Below are 20,496 nucleotides of genomic sequence, written 5' to 3' on the forward strand. Positions count from 1 at the left end.
TAAGGGTATAAAAATATGTTCATAGTGAACCCATGTCGGAATCAGGTTTGGGTCTGTACCCCTGACACCCAGAGCTCTTCAATAAAAGCACCTGCATAGAATCATCCTGTGACTCCGTGCTCCTGAATGCTAACACCATGACCAGGGAGCTGCTCTGCCAGCCTGGGGACTGCAGGGAGGGCTGGGTGTTGGGAAGGATGAAAGTTTGGCAAGAAAGCCTCACAGATATGTGTGCTCGGCAGAAGGATTTTTAAATGTAGAGTCTGATGAAGGAATAGAGATGGAAGCAAGTTTTGATATAGAAGAAAAGAATTGCTGAGCCAGTCTTACTGGATAACCAAGGAGGCAAAGGGTATGTTAGTTAGAAGGGGTTTTTATGACTTAGAGGAAAGGATAAACCCACCCCAAACAAGAAGATGTTTTTACCAAGCAGAAAGATAGCACAGGCAAGCAAGTCAGCAAAGTTGCAAGTAGGAAAAAGGTCTCAGAGTTTTCCACTGCAAGAAAACTGAAAAACAACTTCTAGCTTAAACTGTAATGTAACTTTTAGTGATTGGAGAATAGTAACATTTTTAAACCCAAAACCCTCCTCTTTGGACCTCTTCTGCCAAGCTACCAGGGTCTGCTCTGACCCTTGGGCCTGTCTGCAAGCAGAGGATGTTGTTCCATCAAAAGGGGATCACCTTCAGTTGGCCACACCATTGTTTTCCAGTTGTTCAGTAACTGAGGGATCTCAAAGCTTGCTTTCATTTCAATCTCGCTTATAGTTTCTATATTCTCAAAATCTTTTGCCAGGCCATCATATTTGTAAGGCTTTTCTGTTTAATCTTCCTCAACAAATATGGTAATTACAATAGTTATGATAGGCTATAGATAATAGTGAAGGTATAGATTGGTTCTACTGTATGAAGATGCCCAGCAAAGAAAAGTATAGAATCCATTGTAACCAAAAGAAAAGTAAATAATGCATTGTAACCAAAACCAAGGGGTCTCCAGGCCTGCCTGCAGCTGGAGCTGACAGCTGTAGGCACAGCTCTGTCACCCACGACCCTGGACTGCTGTGACATCTTGGATGCAATAAACTGCATTTTGAAGAGCTGCCTGGAGTCCCACATGTTTCATGACAGCTCTTACAGCTGGGGACAGCAGAGGGCTGGGGACAGCAGAGGGATGGGGACAGCAGAGGGATGGGGACAGCAGGCAGGGTTGGGGACTGCAGAGGGCTGGGGACAGCAGAGGGCTGGGGACAGCAGAGAGGGATGGGGACAGCAGAGGGTTGGGGACAGCAGAGGGCTGGGGACAGCAGAGGGATGGGGACAGCAGGCAGGGTTGGGGACAGCAGAGGGCTGGGGACAGCAGGCAGGGTTGGGGACAGCAGAGGGATGGGGACAGCAGAGGGATGGGGACAGCAGGAAGGGTTGGGGACAGCAGAGGGATGGGGACAGCAGAGGGATGGGGACAGCAGAGGGATGGGGACAGCAGGGAGGGATGGGGACAGCAGAGGGATGGGGACAGCAGGGAGGGCTGGGGACAGCAGAGGGATGGGGACAGCAGAGGGATGGGGACAGCAGAGGGATGGGGACAGCAGGGAGGGATGGGGACAGCAGAGGGACGGGGACAGCAGGCAGGGCTGGGGACAGCAGGTGGCCGCCTGTTTCCCATCTGCTCCCACAGCCGGGGCTGTGGCTGCACGGCCCCGAGGCGATTTTTGGGTGACTTCTGTTGGAAGCAGCTACTGGTGGGGACTGGCTGGATGATGTCTGGCTGCTTCTCATTAGCTGGGCAGAAAATGCTGCTGGGTGCCAAGATGCTGAGGGTCATGATGATGAGCAGCTTGGAAGGGCTGGCTCAGGAGCCCAGGACATGATTTTGCCACACAGAAGATGCAGGCTTGGGTAAAAATCCTGCATTTTTGGCACTTTGAGCCCTGCAGAGCCCACCAGGCAGGTCTGCAGTCAGGGTGAGCACTGCAGGAGCAAGCACAGTGTTGGTTTGGGCAGCATCAGACAAAACCATTGCAAACTCTCTCCCTGCAGGGGCTGTGCCCTCCCTTTGGGCCTTGGGGTTAATGTCAAACTGTTTTTAAAGTTTTTGCTCTGTTTAAAAAATGTAACATAAAAAAATGTAAAAGGAATGTTAAAAAAATGTTTAAAAAATGTAAAAAATGTTATCTTAACTTCCTGAAACACTTACTGCTGATGTATTGATTGTATAATGTGAATGTATTGATTTTCATGATAAGCATTATTTATAAAGTATTGCTATTATATTTTTAGCCAGCTCTCATCTGCTTTCCCATCTCCTTGTGTGATCACCTACAAGACACGTGTCGCTTTCAGGATCCTTCTTTTTGTTCTCTGCTGACATCTTATAACCAGCCCCACTCAGAGAAACTGGCCCCAAGTCAGACTGAGATTTATATCTATATTTATATTTATAGGTATAGGTATATTTCTATTTATACATTTATATTTATATTTATATTTTATAATTTTAGATTTAGATTTAGATTCATACTTATATTTTAGTTTTAGTTTTTATTTTTATTTTGTCTTTATTTTTAGTTTGTTTTTATTGTATTTATATTTATTTTATTTTATTTTATTTTATTTTATTTTATTTTATTTTATTTTATTTTATTTTATTTTATTTTATTTTTTATTTTTATTTTATTTTTTTAAATTTTACTTTTATTTTTATTTTATTTTTATTTTATTTTTATTTTAAAATTTATATTTATATTTATATTTATATTTATTTTATTTTTATTTATTTTTATTTTTACTTTTACTTTTTATTTTTATTTTTCATGTATTTTTATTTTTACTTTTTATTTTTATTTTCATTTCCAAGGACAAAATGTCCAAGGACCGTGTAGCTCCCCAGAGTGGGTCCAGGCACTGAGACCATCCCAGATCCCAGCTCAGGCCTCTGCGCAGGGCAAGAGAGGGCTGGATACAGCTGTGAGAGAGGGATTTTGGGGTCTGTCCCACTGAAAATCCTCCAGGGAGATGGAGCTGGCTCAGATGGGCCCTGCAGACGGCGAGGGGCAGCACCAGAGATCTGATGTGAGGATCAACATCACCCAAACTATGGGAAAAACCCTAAAAAGCTCTCTGAGATCACCCAAATCCCTTCGAAAAATGCATCCAGGCCACCAAAAGCAGCTGGAAATGCAGTGCCAGGCTGAGCTGGAGTGGTGCCACCCAGCCCTGGTGCTCCTGAGCTCGCCCCGTTGCACAACATCGCCCTGGCTGCCTCTGCCCCGCTTGGCATGTGGAGAAAATGAATACCAGAACTCTGGAGCAGCAGCAGCAGCTCTTTAAAACATGTCCCAGTGCTTGGAGCCCTTCCCAGGGGCCGTGGGACATGGTTCTCATTCCTCTGCCTGGGCTGGGGTTTATTATTTTTCCCTCTATTGTGCAGAGTCCCCTTTATTCCCTGCATGCCTGTCCCCCGGGGCTGAGGGAAGCAGTGTAGTTTTCTTGTGCTCAGACATGGCTTGCTGCCTCCTCCCAACCACGCTTTTGTCTTCCTGACATGATCTTTAGGCCAAAAATAGATGATCCCTGCTCCTTCTAACACAGCCTACAGGTGAGTGCATGGAGGGGCACCGGGCTGGGTTAATTAGAACCCCTGAAAAGGGGAAATGATGGTTTTAAAGGTGATTTTCTCTGTGATTCCTGATGCTTCCAGCTGGGGCTGTCTGCCATCAACCCCTTTTTTGGGGACACACTGCCCTGTGGTGCTGTCATCTCACTCTTGAGTGACCCAAGAGGTTTGGGAACCCTTGGAATTGCCACCAAGTCTCTGTGTGCTCGATGGTCACAGGCTCAAGCTGTCCCTGAGGAAGGGACATCTCTGAAAAAGGGAGATGATCATTTTAAAGGTGATTTTTTCTGTGATTCCTGATGTTTCCAGCTGGGGCTGTCTGCGATCAACCCCTTTTTTTGGGGACACACTGCCCTGTGGTGCTGTCATCTCACTCTTGAGTGACCCAAGAGGTTTGGGAGCCCTTGGAAGTGCCACCAGGTCGATGGTCAGAGGCTCAAGCTGTCCCTGAGGAAGGGACATCTCTGTGATGGGGAAGGCAAACCCAAGAAGAATGCCCTGCTTGGGATCCCAGCCGTGCTGCAGCCTCTCCCATTCTTGGACACTTCTCTCTGCCTCATGGGATGAGAGGAACATGCTGGCAGAGAGAGCTGGGACTGGGATTCTTGGGTGCAAAATGTTCTGTAAGAGCCAGAAATTCCTCTGCTCTGAGTCAGGCTGGGCTCTCCTTCCCCGGGTCTGCTCCTTCCCCTCCTTGTTTGCAGTTCTGGCCCCGAATGAGCCACGACAGGCCCTGGCTTTGCAGGCAAATTCCTATTTAGAAACCAGAGGGCTTTATCCCCTGCAATTATTATCACTTGAATGTAGGTCGGCTTGACAGCTTAGGTGGAAAATCATCTCCAGAGCGTTCTGGCACTCTGCACTCACTGTCCTGTTAATCCCCAGCCTGTTCCCAGTTGGTTTTGGGGGATAAATCTGCCTTTTGGGGGCTGTTTCACCCTCAGAGGAGGCGCTCAGGTGGGTTATAGAGGCACAAGAGATGCTCAGGTGGGTTCTAAAGGCACAGGAGGAGGCTAGGGTAGACGAGATGGGGAAAGCAGCTCCCTCCTGATACTCCAAAATGCCTGAGGGGGAGATTCATTCATCCCTGCGCTCCTTGGAGGTGCCCATTCATGCCTGGTGTCTGTCCATCCCGGTTTGTCTGTCTGTCCGTCCCTCCCCACAGCGTCTTTGGGAGCGGCTCTGCCGCATCCCTCCCGGGAGGCCCCGCTCATTCTCCGCCTGCTCCATCCTCACCGTCTCCCTCGGATCCTCCCCCCTTGTATTTTTCCTCCCGAAATCACAACTTCCAATCCTTTAAAAAGCCTCCCCCGCGCCGGACCCCCTCCCCCGGGCCAGCGCGATGAATGAATGGCTGGTGGCCGTGTGATGCCATTTCCATGGTGACAGATGGCAGCGGGAAATGCGGGGATCAGGGTCACATGAGAGCAGCGGTAAATTCAGGCAGTTATTTATAGGCTGCTGCTCCAGCGTTTATGGAAATGCGTCTGCCTTGGACCGTGCTATCAGCCCTCCGCCGGCTCTCCGGGGCACTGCTCTTCCAGGAGAGACATTACTCATGCTCTGCTTTAATCCAGACTGTTCCTGCTGCTCAGCCTGGTGTCGGAAAAGTACCGGGCAGAGGGTCTGGTTTATTTTTTCCTGTGCCTGAATCTCTCTGAATCAGCCTCAGCCAAACGCAGCCGTAACCTTCCTGCATCTGCCCCTGGCATCTCCTCTGCTGGTGGCTGCCTGGGCCATAACCTGAATTTTTTGGTCCTGGAAATGTTCATGGCAGAGCCCAAATCCAGCTTTGTCTCATCTGGTTTTAGCTCTGATACATCTGGGATTATTTCCATGCCTCAGTTTACCAACCAACCTTTTGGTGATGTGAGGTGAACCAAAGGAAGATTTTAAATCCACAGGGGAGGATTTGAGAGACCTTAAGGTGTAATTGAGTTTACCAACCAACACTTTGGTGATGTGAGGTGAACCAAAGGGAGATTTTAAATCCACAGGGGAGGATTTGTGAGACCTTAAGGTGTAAATTGAGTCAGCCCATCTGCAGTGGGGTTATCCCTGCTCCCTGATGAGATGTGCAGGAGCAGGGAGCTCAGTGGCTGGTTCAGCCCCTCGTTCAGAAGGATCCTTGGTTTCTCTTTGCTTAAGACCCCCTAATCAAGTTGCTCGATTGTCTTTCTGTTAATCTGGGTGTGCAGAGTTTGCTGCTGCTGGCACTTGCAGCCTGTGGGATCTGCAGCTCCCCTTCCCCAGCCCTCCTAGCTCAGGCCCATCTTCCCATGGAGGCAACAAAAATCCCCATCTTCAGAAACCAGACTCAGGGAATCATGGAGTGGTTTGGGTTGAAGGCACTTAAAGCTCATCCAGTGTCACCCCTGCCATGGCAGGGACACCTTCCACTGTCCCAGATTGCTCCAAGCCCTGTCCAGCCTGGCTTTGGACACTTCCAGGGATCCAGGGGCAGCCACAACTGCTCTGGGCACCCTGTGCCATGGCCTCACCTCCCTGAGGTGTCCCCTGTCAGATTATGCCCTTTTCTGACCTTGTTTCTAGTTCAATTTCTTGTTTCTAGTTCCATTTCTTGTTTCTATCTCCATTTCTCTGTCCTATTCCATGACATTTCCAAGCCAGCATTTCTTATCTCAAGGTTTACATTTCTTATCTCAAGGTTTGCAGATGCACACCATGTGAGCCTTCTGTCAAGCTTTGTAGAGAATTCTCTACAAATTCATTTCCCACAATACCTGCATAACCCCATTGAGGTCCTGACTGTCTGTCTTGTCCATGTCTGCCTGTCCCAGCCTGGGCATTTCCTCCTTGGCTTCCCTGTTTGCTTCCCCACCATGCAAGGGATGTTCCACAGGGAGGGCTGTGCCACAAAGACAGGAAATGCCAAATCTTTGGAGAGGTCGCAAGGACTGACCACAGTCCAGAGCAGCCCCTGGCAGGTGCTGACCACATCCCACCTCTCCCAGGCTGTCTTGGTTTGGAAAGAGGGGAGTCAGCTAAGGAAGGCAGGAGCCTCCCCTGATATGGAGAATGTAAACCCTCCCTCTGAATTGTTATCAATTTTAAATAAGGGGCTCTCAGGCAAAAATATAGGAGTAGGAAATAACAGTTCTTTAATAGGGAAGAAAATAAAAAGATAAAATAAACAATGCAGTACACTAGAACAACACTGACAGAGTCAGAGCCCAGCCTGACACCCTGTGGGTCAGGGTGCTGGCAGCAGCCCCACTGGAATTGTGGCTCAGCCCTCCTGCAGTGTCAGGGCTGGTTCTGCTGGAGCAGGGATCCTGTAGAAAGGTGCAGTCTCTGCCTCTGAAGATCCAGGGGAAGAAGAGGCAGCTGCTGTTCCTCTGGGCAATCCAGTGCAGAAGCTGTGCTGGTGTTGCAGAATCTCCAGATTCTATCCGGGTAGGAATGCTTGGCTCCTCCCTCTGGGCTCACATCTCCCAGTGGGATGCTGTGGTTCTTATCAGCCATGCAGGGACATTTAATGGCTGTTATCAGCAGATGTCTCTTCACAGGAAGGATTGGGTGGATGATGTCGGCAATGGAGAGAGACAGGGAGACTGACTCAGTGATCAGAATCCAATTTTATTGCGGGATACAAATGCTTATATACTATTTCAGGGAGACTATGATTTTATTTTTAAATTATTTAAAATCACATACACAAACTTTTATTATTTAAAATCACATACACAAACTTATGCATATAGCAACATCTCTTGCTTGCAGAGTTTAATGGGATTTTCTTTTTCTGGTAACCCGTTTGATTTCATCTTCTTGCAATCCAGATCTAATTTTCAAAGTTCCATTTGTTTTTGCCAAGGCATCCTGTTATCAAATCTCTTATGTTAACCAGGTCCAAAGTCCATCATCTGTCTTGTGTCCCCCAACATTCCAACAGGGGAGATAAGGAAAACTGCCCGCTGGACAGAAGTCAAGTGCCACCCAGATGGCAAATGGAATCCAATTTGTTTGGCAATCCAGGACATGGCTGGATCCACCATCCATCGCTCCTGGATCAGAGGAGATGTTGCCACACTGGGAGTGTGTTTTGACTTTTAAATCATGAGTGCGATGGGTTCGTTCCCTTTCCAGGGCTGCCTTCCCCAGAGCCAGGCTGGGAGAGGCACAGTTAATGGAGTGTGGCTTGTTCCTCCCAGGGAGAGGCAGAGTTATGGCCATTGCTGCTGGCCCAGCTCCCAAGCACCTGGGAGAATTGATCCTTCTGTGCCTAATAGGCTGGAAAGGCCAGGAATGTGTATAAACACTGTGATCCAGGAGCTGAGGCAGCGTGGCTTGGGGCTGGAGGTTTGAATCCTCTGGAGTTTGTCTCTTCCAAAGGTGCTTTTCCTCCTATCAGGGTTTTTCTTGGTACCAGCATCATCAGCACCAGAAATACACTGGTTGGGAAATGCAGCCAGGCTCCATTGCTGAATGTGTGTTTTCAGGAGAGGAGACTTTTCCATGAGATATTGAACCAGAAATGAACTCTTCTGAAAATTTTTCCCCTGTTTTCCCTGCAGTGAACCAACCTAACAGCCCTGTGCTTTTCCTGATAAATCTGGTTAGAGGTTTTCTGAGGGCAGCACTGAATAAATGGGAAAGGCTGAGCCCTCCTTCTGTCCTGGGCTCTGCTCCCCACACCAAGCAGCCTGAGGAGCTGTGGGAAATTGGGCCTGAAAAGTTGGATTTGGGGTTTGCTCAGCCCCAGGACAGCTGTCTGTGCTCCCCACACCAAGCAGCCTGAGAAGCTGTGGGAAATTGGGCCTGAAAAGTTGGATTTGGGGTTTGCTCAGCCCCAGGAGATGTTTGTGCAAGGCATTTCTGCCTTGTCCAAATGGAATGTGCTGCTGTATCCCACGTCCTGCTGGGAAGTGGTGTCCTTTCACCTGAAGGGTTTTATTGTCTGCATCAAGGGTGGGTTAAAGGTGGAGCCCTCAGAGCAGCCCTGCAGGAGCTGAGGGGCCTTCAAGGGAGCCAGAGGGGGACTGACCCCAGAAATTGGAGTGATAGAACAAGGGGGAATGGATTTGCACTGAAAAAAGGAGAATTTTGGTCAGATATTAGAAAAAATCCTACCCTGTGAGGGTGGGCAGGCCCTGGCACAGGGTGCCCAGAGCAGCTGTGGCTGCCCCTGGATCCCTGGAGGTGCCCAAGGCCAGGCTGGATGGGGCTTGGAGCAGCCTGGGGCAGTGGAAGATGAGCGCCATGGTGGGGTGGAATGAGAAGGGCTTGAAGGTCCTTCCAAGCCAAACCCTTCCATAATAAATATAAATATAAATATAAATATAAATATAAATATAAATATAAATATAAATATAAATATAAATATAAATATAAATATAAATATAAATATAAATATAAATATAAATATAAATATAAATATAAATATAAATATAAATATAAATATAAATATAAATACAAATATACATATACATATACATATACAGATACAGATACATATACATATATTATGAATTGAACATACTATAATATAAATATAAATACACAAATATTATAAATTATAAATATAAATCAATATAAATTATTCTGTAATAAATGCAAAAATCTGCAATATCTCAGAGCTGGCTGCCCCCAGCTCAGCCCATCAGGCCAGGGCTGCTCCTGGGCTCCCCTGGCAGGGGAACTGCTGTGCCCAGGGCTGTGGTGTCCCCTGAGCCCAGGGCTGGCTCTGGGCTCCCCGAGTGTCCCTGGGCTCAGCACCAGCACTGAGCACCCTCACGCTGAAGGGGCAGCTGAAGGATTCACACCTGAGTGAGGGGAGCAGAATTTGGGGCCTGGCCACTGCTCCTGCTCCCTCCCGTGCGGGCCCAGCCAAAGAAAATCCTCTGAAACACCAAATAATAAAAGAGATATGAAAAACCTCTTTCAAATAATGAAATATAGCGGGTTTAGATTAGATTTTTGGGAAAAATCCTTCTCTGTGAGGGTGCTGAGGCCCTGGCACAGGTGCCCAGAGCAGCTGGGGCTGCCCCTGGATCCCTGGCAGTGCCCAAGGCCAGGCTGGATGGGGTTTGGACCAACCTGGGACAGTGAAGGTGTCCCTGCCATGGTAGGGCTGGGACGAGGTGATCATCAAAGTCCCATCCAATTCAAACCACCCTGCAAATCTCTGACAATAAATCAGGGCAAAGGGGCTCCCAAACCCCCCAAACCCTCCCTCCCCCAGGGGAAGCAGCAGCCAGCAGGGCCATTTTAAAGGGATTTTCTTTTCCCCACAGCAAAACCAGACCCACCCCTTTGTGTCAGGACTCGACGCTACTTTTTTTTCGCCTGCCAGAGCCTCCCTCGTTGCAGGGGGGGTGGCCGGGCACCCCAGCTTTGACGCGCAGCGCTGGTGACTCAAGCCTGCGTCAGGGGCTGCGTGTCCCTTCGCGCTGATTTTTTTTTTTTTTTCTTTTATAATTTCTCTCTTATTTTAAATTTTCTATCCCGTTTCTCCGCTGATTTCCCGGGAGCCGCTCGGAGTTGCCTCCCTCCGGCGGGGCCGGGCGAGCCCAGCGCGCATCCACCGGGCGGCGGCGGCGGGGCGGGCGGGGACCGTGAGCGGAGCGGAGCCGCCGGCACCTCGGAGCATCCCCCGGGAGCCCTTCCCGAGCCCTGCCCGCCGTTCCCGGCCGCTGCCGCTCCCGTCTGCCCGGCTCCCTGCCACCTCCCTCCGCCCGCACTCTCCCCTGGTGATTCCTGCCGGATTTTGCGCTGTTTCCTCCGGGATCGGGCGAATTTCTCCTGGAATCGGGTTGGTTTTATCCTCCCAAGGAGCCGCCGCAGCGCCGAGGTGAGGATGCTCCCCTCATCCCCGCCCTGCCCGCCCTGGTGCCCCCTCCCCAGCGGGGAAAAGATGCTCAGGACCTGGGTGAGGTTAATGGAGGGGACAGCCCAGCCTGGAGGCATCAGGCGTGGCCCTCGGGGTGCTGGCATCCGGGGCTGGGGGGACATTTGGGGGCACTCCAGGGGCTGGGGGGGCACGGCCCGGGTTGGATCTGGGTGCCTGCCCGGCTCCTGCTGCTGTGGGGGGCTCATCCCGTGTGAGGATGGGTGGGAATGCAGCCTCCAGGTTGACCTTGACGATAACATTGGGAGAGGAGAAAGCGTTGGGCTGCAATGAATATTTCAGTCCTGGTCCCTGGAGTGGTGGTGGTGTGGGGGGGATTTGTCCCTTCTTTTATTTTTGTGCTCTTCCTTGAGTGTTTGGTTTGAGGTAGAAAACGGGGTTTGGCGTCCTTTTCACCAGGAAATGGGAATTTCCTGGTGAAATTCCCAGGATTGGGTGTGGGGAGCCCTCTGTGCACGCTGGATAAACCCAAAGGTGTGTTTTTTGGGCTGGTCCAAATTTCCATCACTCCGGCAATGTGGGGCTCAAAGCAGCTGAGGAATCTGCTCCCAGCTCTTTGTAGAGGACCCAGAAGGTGAAATGCTGCTCCCTGGATCACGCCTTGTGTCTGAAGCACCTGAGCTTCCAATCCATCAGGAGCTGATGTAACTATTTCTGGTCTTGGGAGGAAAAAAACCCGGAGCAGGGCGGCAGCTGAGCTATTCTCGGCAGGGTGGAGAGTTCCTTGTGAATATTCCTCCAGAGGTGTCAGGACTAGGTCAAGGAACCTGGCTGGGGCTGTGACTGCTCCCAGGGAAATAAAATGTGGGTCTGAGCTGTCCACTGGGATGGAATGGAGACGGCTCTGCTGAAACCAGCAGGGATAAAAGGGTTCAGCTTAAATCTGGAGTGACTCCACTGCTACTTGAGGCTTGCAGAGAAATCTGGAGTTCCAGCAGAGCTGGAGTCACGAGGATCAGATTCACCCCGAATCAGATGCTGACCTGCCCACGTCCAGGTGAAATCACTGCCTTGGGAGGAGCAGCCCTGCTTTTACCCCATCCCAGGCTGGGTTTGGGTTTGTTTGTTTACAAACGTAGCAGCAGCTCCATGAATTACAACGGGGAAAAGCAGCAATCAGGGCGGGCTTTGGGTGCTGCCTTTTCGTTGCTTTTTAGGGTAAATCTCGGCTGGTTTGGGGCTCGTTCAGTAACCTTTGGCTGGAAGTGGGTGAGTTACAAAGGATCGCTGAGGTCTAAGTGGAAAACGATCATCTGGTGAATCAAACCAGCCCTGAAGGGATCATATGATGGTTGCCTTTGCTCTGGTGTCACGTTATTGCAGCTGTGTGTGTTTTCATGCTGCCGAATGAGACATGAAAGGAGCCCTAAAGCCCACGAACCCATGAGTTCACAGAATGAGCCGTGAAAGGAGCCCTAAGCCCATGAACCCATGAGCTCAAAGAATGAGACATGAAGGGAGCCCTAAGCCCATGAACCCATGAGCTCAAAGAATGAGACATGAAAGGAGCCCTAAGCCCATGAACCCATGAGCTCAAAGAATGAGACATGAAAGGAGCCCTAAGCCCATGAACCCATGAGCTCACAGCTTCGTGACAATCCCGAGTGCCGGGGCTGCTCCTCTCATGACCCATCAGCAAAACCCATCCGGAGGTTCCTTGGCACCTCCTGGTCACTGTAAGGTCACAGTCATGTCCCTCTGGGGTGGGACAGACCCACCTGGTTGAAATGCTCATTTTTAATTCACCCAATCTCATCTTGTGGCTTTTCCTGCCTCAGTTTCTCCTTTCTGGACCCGGGGCTGCTCCTCCTGTGATCCACCAGCAAAGCCCATCTGGAGGTTCCTTGGCACCTCCTGGGGACAAAGAGTTGCTGTTGGGTCACAGCCGTGTCCCTCTGAGGTGGGACAGACCCGCCTGGGCTGGGCAGAGCTGGTGCAGCCCCAGCCCTGATTTCTGGAGAGGAATTTGGGATATTTATAACATCTGGGCGCTCTCAGCCAGCGGGGTGGGTGTAAGACAGAAGCGGGGGCAGCTCTGATTCATCAGCTCTCCTGTGTCACGATGCTAAAGCGGGAAGGGAAGGACGAGGGGCGGTTCCAGCTCGGGGGGGAAATGTGAGAGGCTGGGCTGCCTTCAACCCCAGCCAGCCCTGGGGTGCTTCCCGTGCTCTGTCACCTTCTGACACCGACCCCAGCTGCAGTTTGTGCCTCCCCAGGGGTGGGTGTGAGGAGGGGACAGTCCTGGTGGCACTGTGTCGCCCTGTGTCCTTTCCTGGTGGCACTGTGTCACCCTGCATCCTTTCCTGGTGGCACTGTGTCACCCTGTGTCCCTTCCACACATTAGCAGGGCTCGTTTTAACGAGGGGACAATGGGAGCAACCCCAGTGACCCCAGATGGAAAACCCTTCTTCCAAGGAGCGACAGGCCGGGCAAGGAGGAGCAGATTTAAGATGGAGGTGTCTTGGACCAGTCTCTCTGGTGGAAAAGGGAGGTTGGAGTGGTGGAGGCTGTGGGAAAGTCCTCAGAGCAGGGCAGGGATGGGCAGAGCTGCAAAAACTCTGCCTTGGGCAGGAATCTCTCCCTGGGGCTTTGAAGAGAAGTTTGGATGTGCTGGGAGGGCCCTGCCCTTGGTTTCCTGTGGCTTGGAGGAGCAGGATGCTTCCCAAATGAGCAGCTCTGCCAGGGCCATCCCCACCGCAGCACAGAGGCTCCCCTGACCTCAGGGAGCAGCAGGAAGGGGCCTGGAGATGGTTTTCTCATGATTTGGACCAAAGTGGGATGAGCATCCTGGTCTCCTTCCCTTGGCCCTTGGCTGTGCAGCACAGAGGGAGGACAGGAGGGATCCGTGCTCCTTCCTCCTCCTCTGCTCCTTGGTGACCTTGGATCTGTCCCTTCTCCTCCCTGGGCCAGGCTCCCCTCCTCACTGAGCAGCCTTGCCCTGGGTGCAGCATTTCCCTGGCTCTGTGTGTGTGTCAGGAGCTGCAAATTGATGCTCAGCTCTCCCAGCCCCGAGCTGAGAGTAGATTTCCACCTCCCGAAATCCCTCGGCTCCTCTGTCCCCACTCCTCCCTCCTTTCCCTGCTCTGTGACCTTGATGGGGTGAGCTGGAGCTTCCCAGGCCTGCTGAGCTGGGTGCTGCACCAGGAGCATCTCTGCCCTCTCCTTTAGGAGCTCTGGGGGATTTCTGTGCAAGCTGAAGGGGGAGAAATGCTAATGCTGGGGCAGGGAGGCACCAGCAGAGTCCCCAGGGCTTGAAATGCTCATTTTTAATTCACCCAATCTCATCTTGTGGCTTTTCCTGCCTCAGTTTCTCCTTTCTGGACCCAAATGAGGGATAAATGTAGAATTTGGACACAGGAGTGGAGAGATTCCCCTGCACCCCATCATTTGGACCCGGAGCACGTTTGCTGCTCTCCTTGTCTCTGCTGTAAATCCCCATCTCCTCCCTGCCTTCCCCTGCTCTCCCAGGCCCAGCTGAAAGCTTTGCTGACACATTTCCAGCCTGTTATTGCTCCCCAGCTGCCTTCCCAAGAAAGCAAGGATGGGCAGAGCCAGGACACGTGGCCTGGAGCCTCCCTCCTCCCCTGGCCCTTGGTGATGCCGCTGCCAGGGCTGGGGGTCTGGGGGGTCTTCATTCACCCCAAATAGCACCCCAAAATCAGATTTTCTCCATGGTTGCTTTTGGGATCAATGGGAAGCTCTGAGCAAGGATTAAACCCCCTGGGTGTGACAAGGCAGGAGCTTTCCTTCTCTCCTGACCCTTAGCGATACTGGGGATGTGGGGAGTCTTCACTCACCCCAAATAGCACCCCAAAAAGCAGCTTTTCCCCATGGCTGCTTTTGGGATTGTTGAGATCTTCTGAGCAGGATTAAACCCTTGGGTGTGACAAGGTAGGAGGTTCCCTCCTCTCCTGACCCTTAGTGATGCAGCTGTCAGGGCTGGGGGTCTAGGGGATCTTCACTCACCCCAAATAGCACCCCAAAAAGCAGCTTTTCCCCATGGCTGCTTTTGGGATTGTTTGAAGCTTCTGAGCAGGATTAAACCCCTGGGTGTGACAAGGCAGGAGCTTCCCTCCTCCCCTGACCTTTGGTGATGCTGCTGTCAGGGCTGGGGGTATGGGGAATCTTCACTCACCCCAAATAGCACCGAAAAAATCAGATTTTCTCCATGGCTGCTTTTGGGACCAATGGGAAGCTCTGAGCAAGGATTAAACCCCTGGGTGTGACAAGGCAGGAGCTTCTCCATCCCTGCCCTTCCCCTGGTGGGTTAAATCCAGTTTGTCCCGTGGCAAACCAGTCCCCAGTGCCTTGGATCTGCTGCTGTGGTGGTTCCCACACCAGTCGAAAGGGAGGAGGTAGTTGGGGTCACCCTGTGCCACCTGGGCATGGATGGGGACTCTCACTTTGTGCCAGCAGGAGCCCTGGACTCAGCCCAGGGCTCAGGGAATGGTGGAATGGTGCTCAGGGCTCAGGGAATGGTGTTTGCTGTCTGATGAGTTCCATGTGAAGGTTTCCACTGGGACCAGGGAAGTGGGAATCCCATTCAAGGACGCACTCAGGGACATGGAGCAGGATGAGGTGAGTTATTCCCTCCCCTTGTAATGCCTGCAGCACAAACTGGTCCTTTCCAGGGTCCTGCTGTGACAAAAGCCACGTTCCCTCTCCAGCTGGGTGCCACCAGTGCTGGTTTTACCTGGGCAAAGCTGTGGGTGCAAAGGCAGCCCTGGTCTGGCAGCACAAGTGAGGTTCTTGCAAGCCATGGGCTCTCAAAGACCCTAATCTGTCTTCTAAAGAGAGAGGAAAAAATGCACATTTAAGAAAATTAAGGTCATGGGGACTAAGTAAACAAGCTGAATCTCCATCTGTCAGTGACAAGGGTTTTCTATCTCGCTCCAGCCCGGAAAGCTCCTGCTCGTCAGCTGATCTGCCTTGTCTTTCTCACAGGGTGGTTGTTATTTTTGGCAGATGATTTTTTGATTAAATTCCCTTTTCCTACCAAAGGAATGTGCAGAAATACCTTTCTCAGATGGATTTGGGCTGTGCTTTTTCGTTTGAGGGTGCAGCCCTCGGGGCTGGTGCAGAAAGCTGAGGAAATGAGGAGGAAGAGCCCTGCTGACCTGGCTTTCCCTGGGCCCTGTTCCTGTCTGTGTGGGCTGGTGGCTTCGTGCAGGCTCTGCCTGGGCTCATCTCCCATTCCCAGCAGGGATGGGCATGGAGAAGGCTGGGTGTGCTCATGGAATCGGGAATGATCCTCTCTCCTCCAGCTGGGGTCTCTGCCAGGATCTCAGGCTGGGGCTGAGGCGTGGGGACACAGCAGAACTCCCCAAAGCAGCCACGGGGCACTGCCAGAGCCATGCCAGGAGCAGGATCTGGATTTCTGCTCGATTTTCCCCTCTAATTCAGCTTGAGCATGGACGGGAAGACTTGTACCTGTCCTTCACCCTCCTGCTAATGTTTGGAGAGCCCATCTCCATCCCATTAAAGCAGCCCTGCTGAGCCCCCAAATCCTTTGGGAATGTTGCTGTCTGGAGTGTCCTCCAAGGCTCTGAGAGCATCTGGGGCTTTGTGGGTGCTGGAAGGACCCTGCTGATCCCCCAAATCCTTTGGGAACATTGCTGTCTGGAGTGTCCTCCAAGGCTCTGGGGCTTTGTAGGTGCTGGGAGGACCCTGCTCCTCTCCCAGATCCTTTGGAGGACACCCCAGACAGCAATGTTCCCAAGGCTCTGAGAACTTCTGAGGTTTTGTGGGTGCTGGAAGGACCCTGCTCTTTCAGGATCTGTGTCCTGGTGCCTCCCAGCTCCTCAGAACAACTTGGGGGGACCTAAACTGAGGAGAGGAACAGGCTGGGATCCACAGGGATGCTGTGGGGTCTGTGCTGACCCCTGGCTCAGCACCACCTACCCTGCAGCTGGCATCTCCCAGGGCTTGGGGTGTCCCCAAAAAGCTCTTTGGGTGCCCTCACTGTGGGTCACTGTACTCTGGGGGCTTGGCCAGCATGTCCTGGATCTTCTTGGCTCTCTCCCTAATCCTAAAGAGAAACTTTAGAGATTCTAAGGAGATATTTTAGAGGTCCTAAAGCGATATTTTAGGGGTCCTCAGGAGATATTTTAGGGGTTCTCAAGAGAAACTTTAGAGATCCTAAAGAGATATTTTAGAGATCCTAAAGAGATATTTTAGGGATCCCAAAGAGAAACTTTAGGGATCCTAAAGAGATGTTTAGGGGTCCTAAAGAGATACTTTAGAGATCCTGAAGAGAAACTTTAGGGATCCTGAAGAGATATTTTAGGGGTTCTAAAGAGATATTTTAGGGGTTCTAAAGAGATATTTTAGAGATCCTAGAGATACTTTAAGTATCCTAAAGAGATACTTTAGGGATCCTAAAGAGGTATTTTAGGGGTTCTAAAGAGATACTTTAGGGATCCCAAAGAGAAACTTTAGGTATCCTAAAGAGATATTTTAGAAGTTCTAAAGAGATACTTTAGGGATCCTAAAGAGATATTTTAGGGATCCTGAAGAGAAACATTACAGATCCTAAAGAGAAACTTTAGAGAATCCTACAGAGAGACTTTAGAGATCCTAAAGAGATATTTTTGTGATCCTAAAAAGATACTTTAGAGGTCCTAAAGAGATATTTTATGGGTCCTAAAGAGAAACTTCAGAGAATCCTAAGAGCTACTGGAACCCCAAGCCCTCCTGGTGCTCTGCAGGAGCTGCTGAGCAGACAGGGAGCAGCGAGCAGCCCGTGGGTGATTTATCCAGCTCTGCACAAACCCAGCGCTGATGGGAATCCTGCCCTTTCCTGGCTGCCGGGTGGTGCCCTGGCCGCGCTCCGCGCCCATCCCCAGCCGGCTGAGGATGCTCCAGCCCCGGGCAGCCACGTGCCGGTAATTGCCACGATCGAGCAGCGAGCGGCTGCTGTGAATGAGCCCTCGTTAGGAAATTAAACATCGCTGGCCTGGCCTCGACAAAATAACTCAAGCGGCTTCTCCGGAGGAGCCGGATCCAGGAAAGATGTGGAGCCGAGATGGTTGCCTGGCAACGGATGCAGCCGACAGTTGAAAATAGATTTTTTTAATTTTTTTATTTTTTTTCATATAGGAACAGGGCCTGGCAAAGGGGGAACTTCCGACAAGGGTGAGAAAACACCGAGGTGAGGGTGGCTGAGGGGGAGGTTTCCTGCTCCCGGTGCTTGGCTGATGGGCTTTGCTGCCTGGGCTGAACCCACTGCCCTGAATAGGGATGGGATTGTGGGCTGAGCTGGAGCAAAAAATGCCCAAGAGGAGATGAAATAAACAGGGCAGGAGGCTTTTTCTCCTTTTAATGCCTTTATTAAAAGTGATCAGCTCAAGGTTGGGAAGCTCGACGGATCTGCAGCTTCTCCATCGCTGCTCCCAGGGTGACTCGTAGCAGGAGGTATGTGCAGCTTTATCCACTAAAGGGCAGAGCTGAGGGTCCCATCCTCATGAAAACAGCGGGGATATACCCTGTGTTACAGCTTTTGGGTTTTCCAGTCTTGTGGTCTTGGTTCCAGCTGAGGTCTTTGCTCAGGATGAGGGACAACAAAGGTTCTCGGCATCTCTGCAGGCTCAGCACTCTGTTCCTTATGTCCAGACATCACTCTGATCTCTTAATTCTGTGTTGGCTCATTGTTTTTGGGGTCTTTTCGGTAAGTTTGGTGGGGTAGCTTCTCATGGCATGCTGGTCCCGAGGTTATTTTGCATTCTCTCTTATGTCCCCGCCTCTCACCCATCTGGGGAGAAGAACCACCAACTTAGCCCCAAGCAGGGCTATATTGATACAAAAGGAGCATTTAATGAAAATGACTGATGGTTACAATAACAAAAAAACAGGTAGAACTTCACCTTGGCAGCACTGGTTTCACTCTGCAACCATTTTTTTTTCTAAAAAAAAAAAAAAAAAAAAAAAAAAAGGCAGATTTTTTACTTATAACAGGAGAGAAGAGCTGGGAATGGCTCTGGAAAAGCCCCCAGGGTGGGAAGAGGTGGTACTGCACCCAGCTGGGGTGGGTCAGGTCTGGGAGCAGAGCACCACCATGGCCCAGGCACCAGCCTGGTGTCCCCTGGGAGCAGAGATGGAGAGGACAGCAAAGAGGAGAGTGCAGCTCTTCAGGAGGGTCCCTTCTCCAAGCTGAGGGATTTATTGTGGCAGTTCTGTGTTTTCCTCCCCAGCTGATATTGCACCATGATCCAGTTTGGGTCCAGTCTCTGCCCCATCTGACCCCAGTGCTCCCAGTATGGAGAGAAAGGACATGGTGCTTTCCCAGTTTGGGGATCCCCAGCCCAGTGGAGCAGATTTCCACAATGAACCCAAGATTTCTGAGGCAGGGGGGAAATCTGCAGGGCTGGGTTGGATTCTGGGCATCTCCTGAGGTGCTTCTGTGCAGGATTGCTCCTCCTGACCCACACTGAAGGCTGGGGAAGTGAAGGTGCCAGGGGTGATGGCTTTGCCTTGGCTGCTGCTGTTTTTGCAGCTGTTATCTGCTGTAAAGCTGCCTGGGGAGATTGAGCATCAGGCTCCAAGGCTTTTCAGTCACTCCTGATAACTTTCTGGGATGCAGAGATAGCCTGGGCATGTGTCACCGTGCCCTGAGTGCTCCCAAGCTGTCATGGAGCGAAGCTGGGGCTGTGCTGATGGTCAGGAGGGGAGGGAGCAGGACAGGCAGGGCAGAGGCTGGGTTTGGTGTCAGGCCTTGTGAGGTTCAGCTGCTGGGCTGGAGGTGTCACAGGGATGTGACCTGTCATCACCTGTCACTGTCCCCTGGAGCACAGGGAAACTCCTCTCTCTGGGACACAGGAGGCTCTTCTCCATTTCTCCAGGGATGAGAGCAGTTGTGGCTGCCCCTGGATCCCTGCAAGTGTCCAAGGCCAGGCTGGATGGGGCTTGGAGCAGTCTGGGACAGTGGATGGTGTCCCTGGTCCATGCAAGGTGTCCCTGGTCCATGGAAGGTGTCCCTGGTCCATGGAAGGTGTCCCTGGTCCATGGATGGTGTCCCTGGTCTATGGAAGGTGTCCCTGGTCCATGGATGGTGTCCCTGGTCCATGGAAGGTGTCCCTGCCCATGGCAGGGGTGGGCTTGGATGAGCTTTAAGGTCCCTTCAACCCATACCATCCTGGTACTCTCTAATTCTCAACCAGAACGTTGCTCCTGGTCCATCATTCCTGGAGCTGGACACCCTCCAGGTTCAGCTGAATGTCCCAAGTTATGGGGGATTGACACCCTTCTCTCCTGGTGCTGCAGGTCCCAAATCACAGGGGATGGACACATTTCTCTCCTGGTGCTGCAGGTCCCAAATCACAGGGAATTCCTTCTCTCCTCACAGGGGACCCCTTCTCTCTGGGTGCTGCAGGTCCCACCAGCTCAAAGGGGATGGACACCTTTCTCTACTGGAGCTGAAGGTCCCAAATCAAAGGGGTGGACACCCTTCTCTCTGAGAGCTGCAGGTCCCAGACACAGAGGATGGATGCCCTTCTCTCCTGCTGCTGCCGGTCCCAAGACATGAAGGGATGGCCACCCTTCCCTCCTGGTGCTGCAGGTTTCCCAAATCACAGGAAATTCCTTCTCTCCTTACAGGGGAACCCTTCTCGCTGGGTGCTGCAGGTCCCACCAGCTCACAGGGGGTGGACACCTTTCTCTCCTGGTGTTCCAGGTCCCAAACCACAGGGGATGGACACCCTTCCCTTCTGGTGCTGCAGGGATGGACACCCTTCTCTCTGGGTGCTGCAGGGATGGACACCCTTCTTTCCAGGTGCTGCAGGTCCCAAACCACAGGGAATGGACACCCTTCTCTCTGGGTGCTGTAGGTCCCAGCTCACAGGGGGTGGACACCTTTCTCTCAGAGTGCTGCCATTCCCACCAGCTCACAGTGGTGGACACCCTTCTTCTCTCCTGGTGCTCCAGGTCCCAGTCACAGGGGATGTTCACCCTTCTCTCCTGGTGCTGCCCTTCCCGCCGTACCACTGCAGATAAGCCAAACCCAACTGACCCTGGCTGAC

The 20,496-nt window shown here is 51.5% G+C and overlaps 1 protein-coding gene across 1 annotated transcript in view; it reads left to right on the forward strand.

Annotated features, from left to right (window-relative positions):
* Positions 1 to 10,053: 10,053 nt before the first annotated feature.
* Positions 10,054 to 20,496, forward strand: part of SLC6A17 (solute carrier family 6 member 17) — a 34,388-nt gene continuing 23,945 nt past the window's right edge. Inside the window, exon 1 of the mRNA XM_058039825.1 lies at positions 10,054 to 10,426. The gene's annotated coding sequence lies outside the window, so the exon portion shown is untranslated. The remainder of the gene's footprint in view (positions 10,427 to 20,496) is intronic.

The sequence above is a fragment of the Melospiza georgiana genome, chromosome 23, assembly GCF_028018845.1.
Source record: "Melospiza georgiana isolate bMelGeo1 chromosome 23, bMelGeo1.pri, whole genome shotgun sequence".
Classification (NCBI taxonomy): Eukaryota; Metazoa; Chordata; class Aves; order Passeriformes; family Passerellidae; genus Melospiza; species Melospiza georgiana.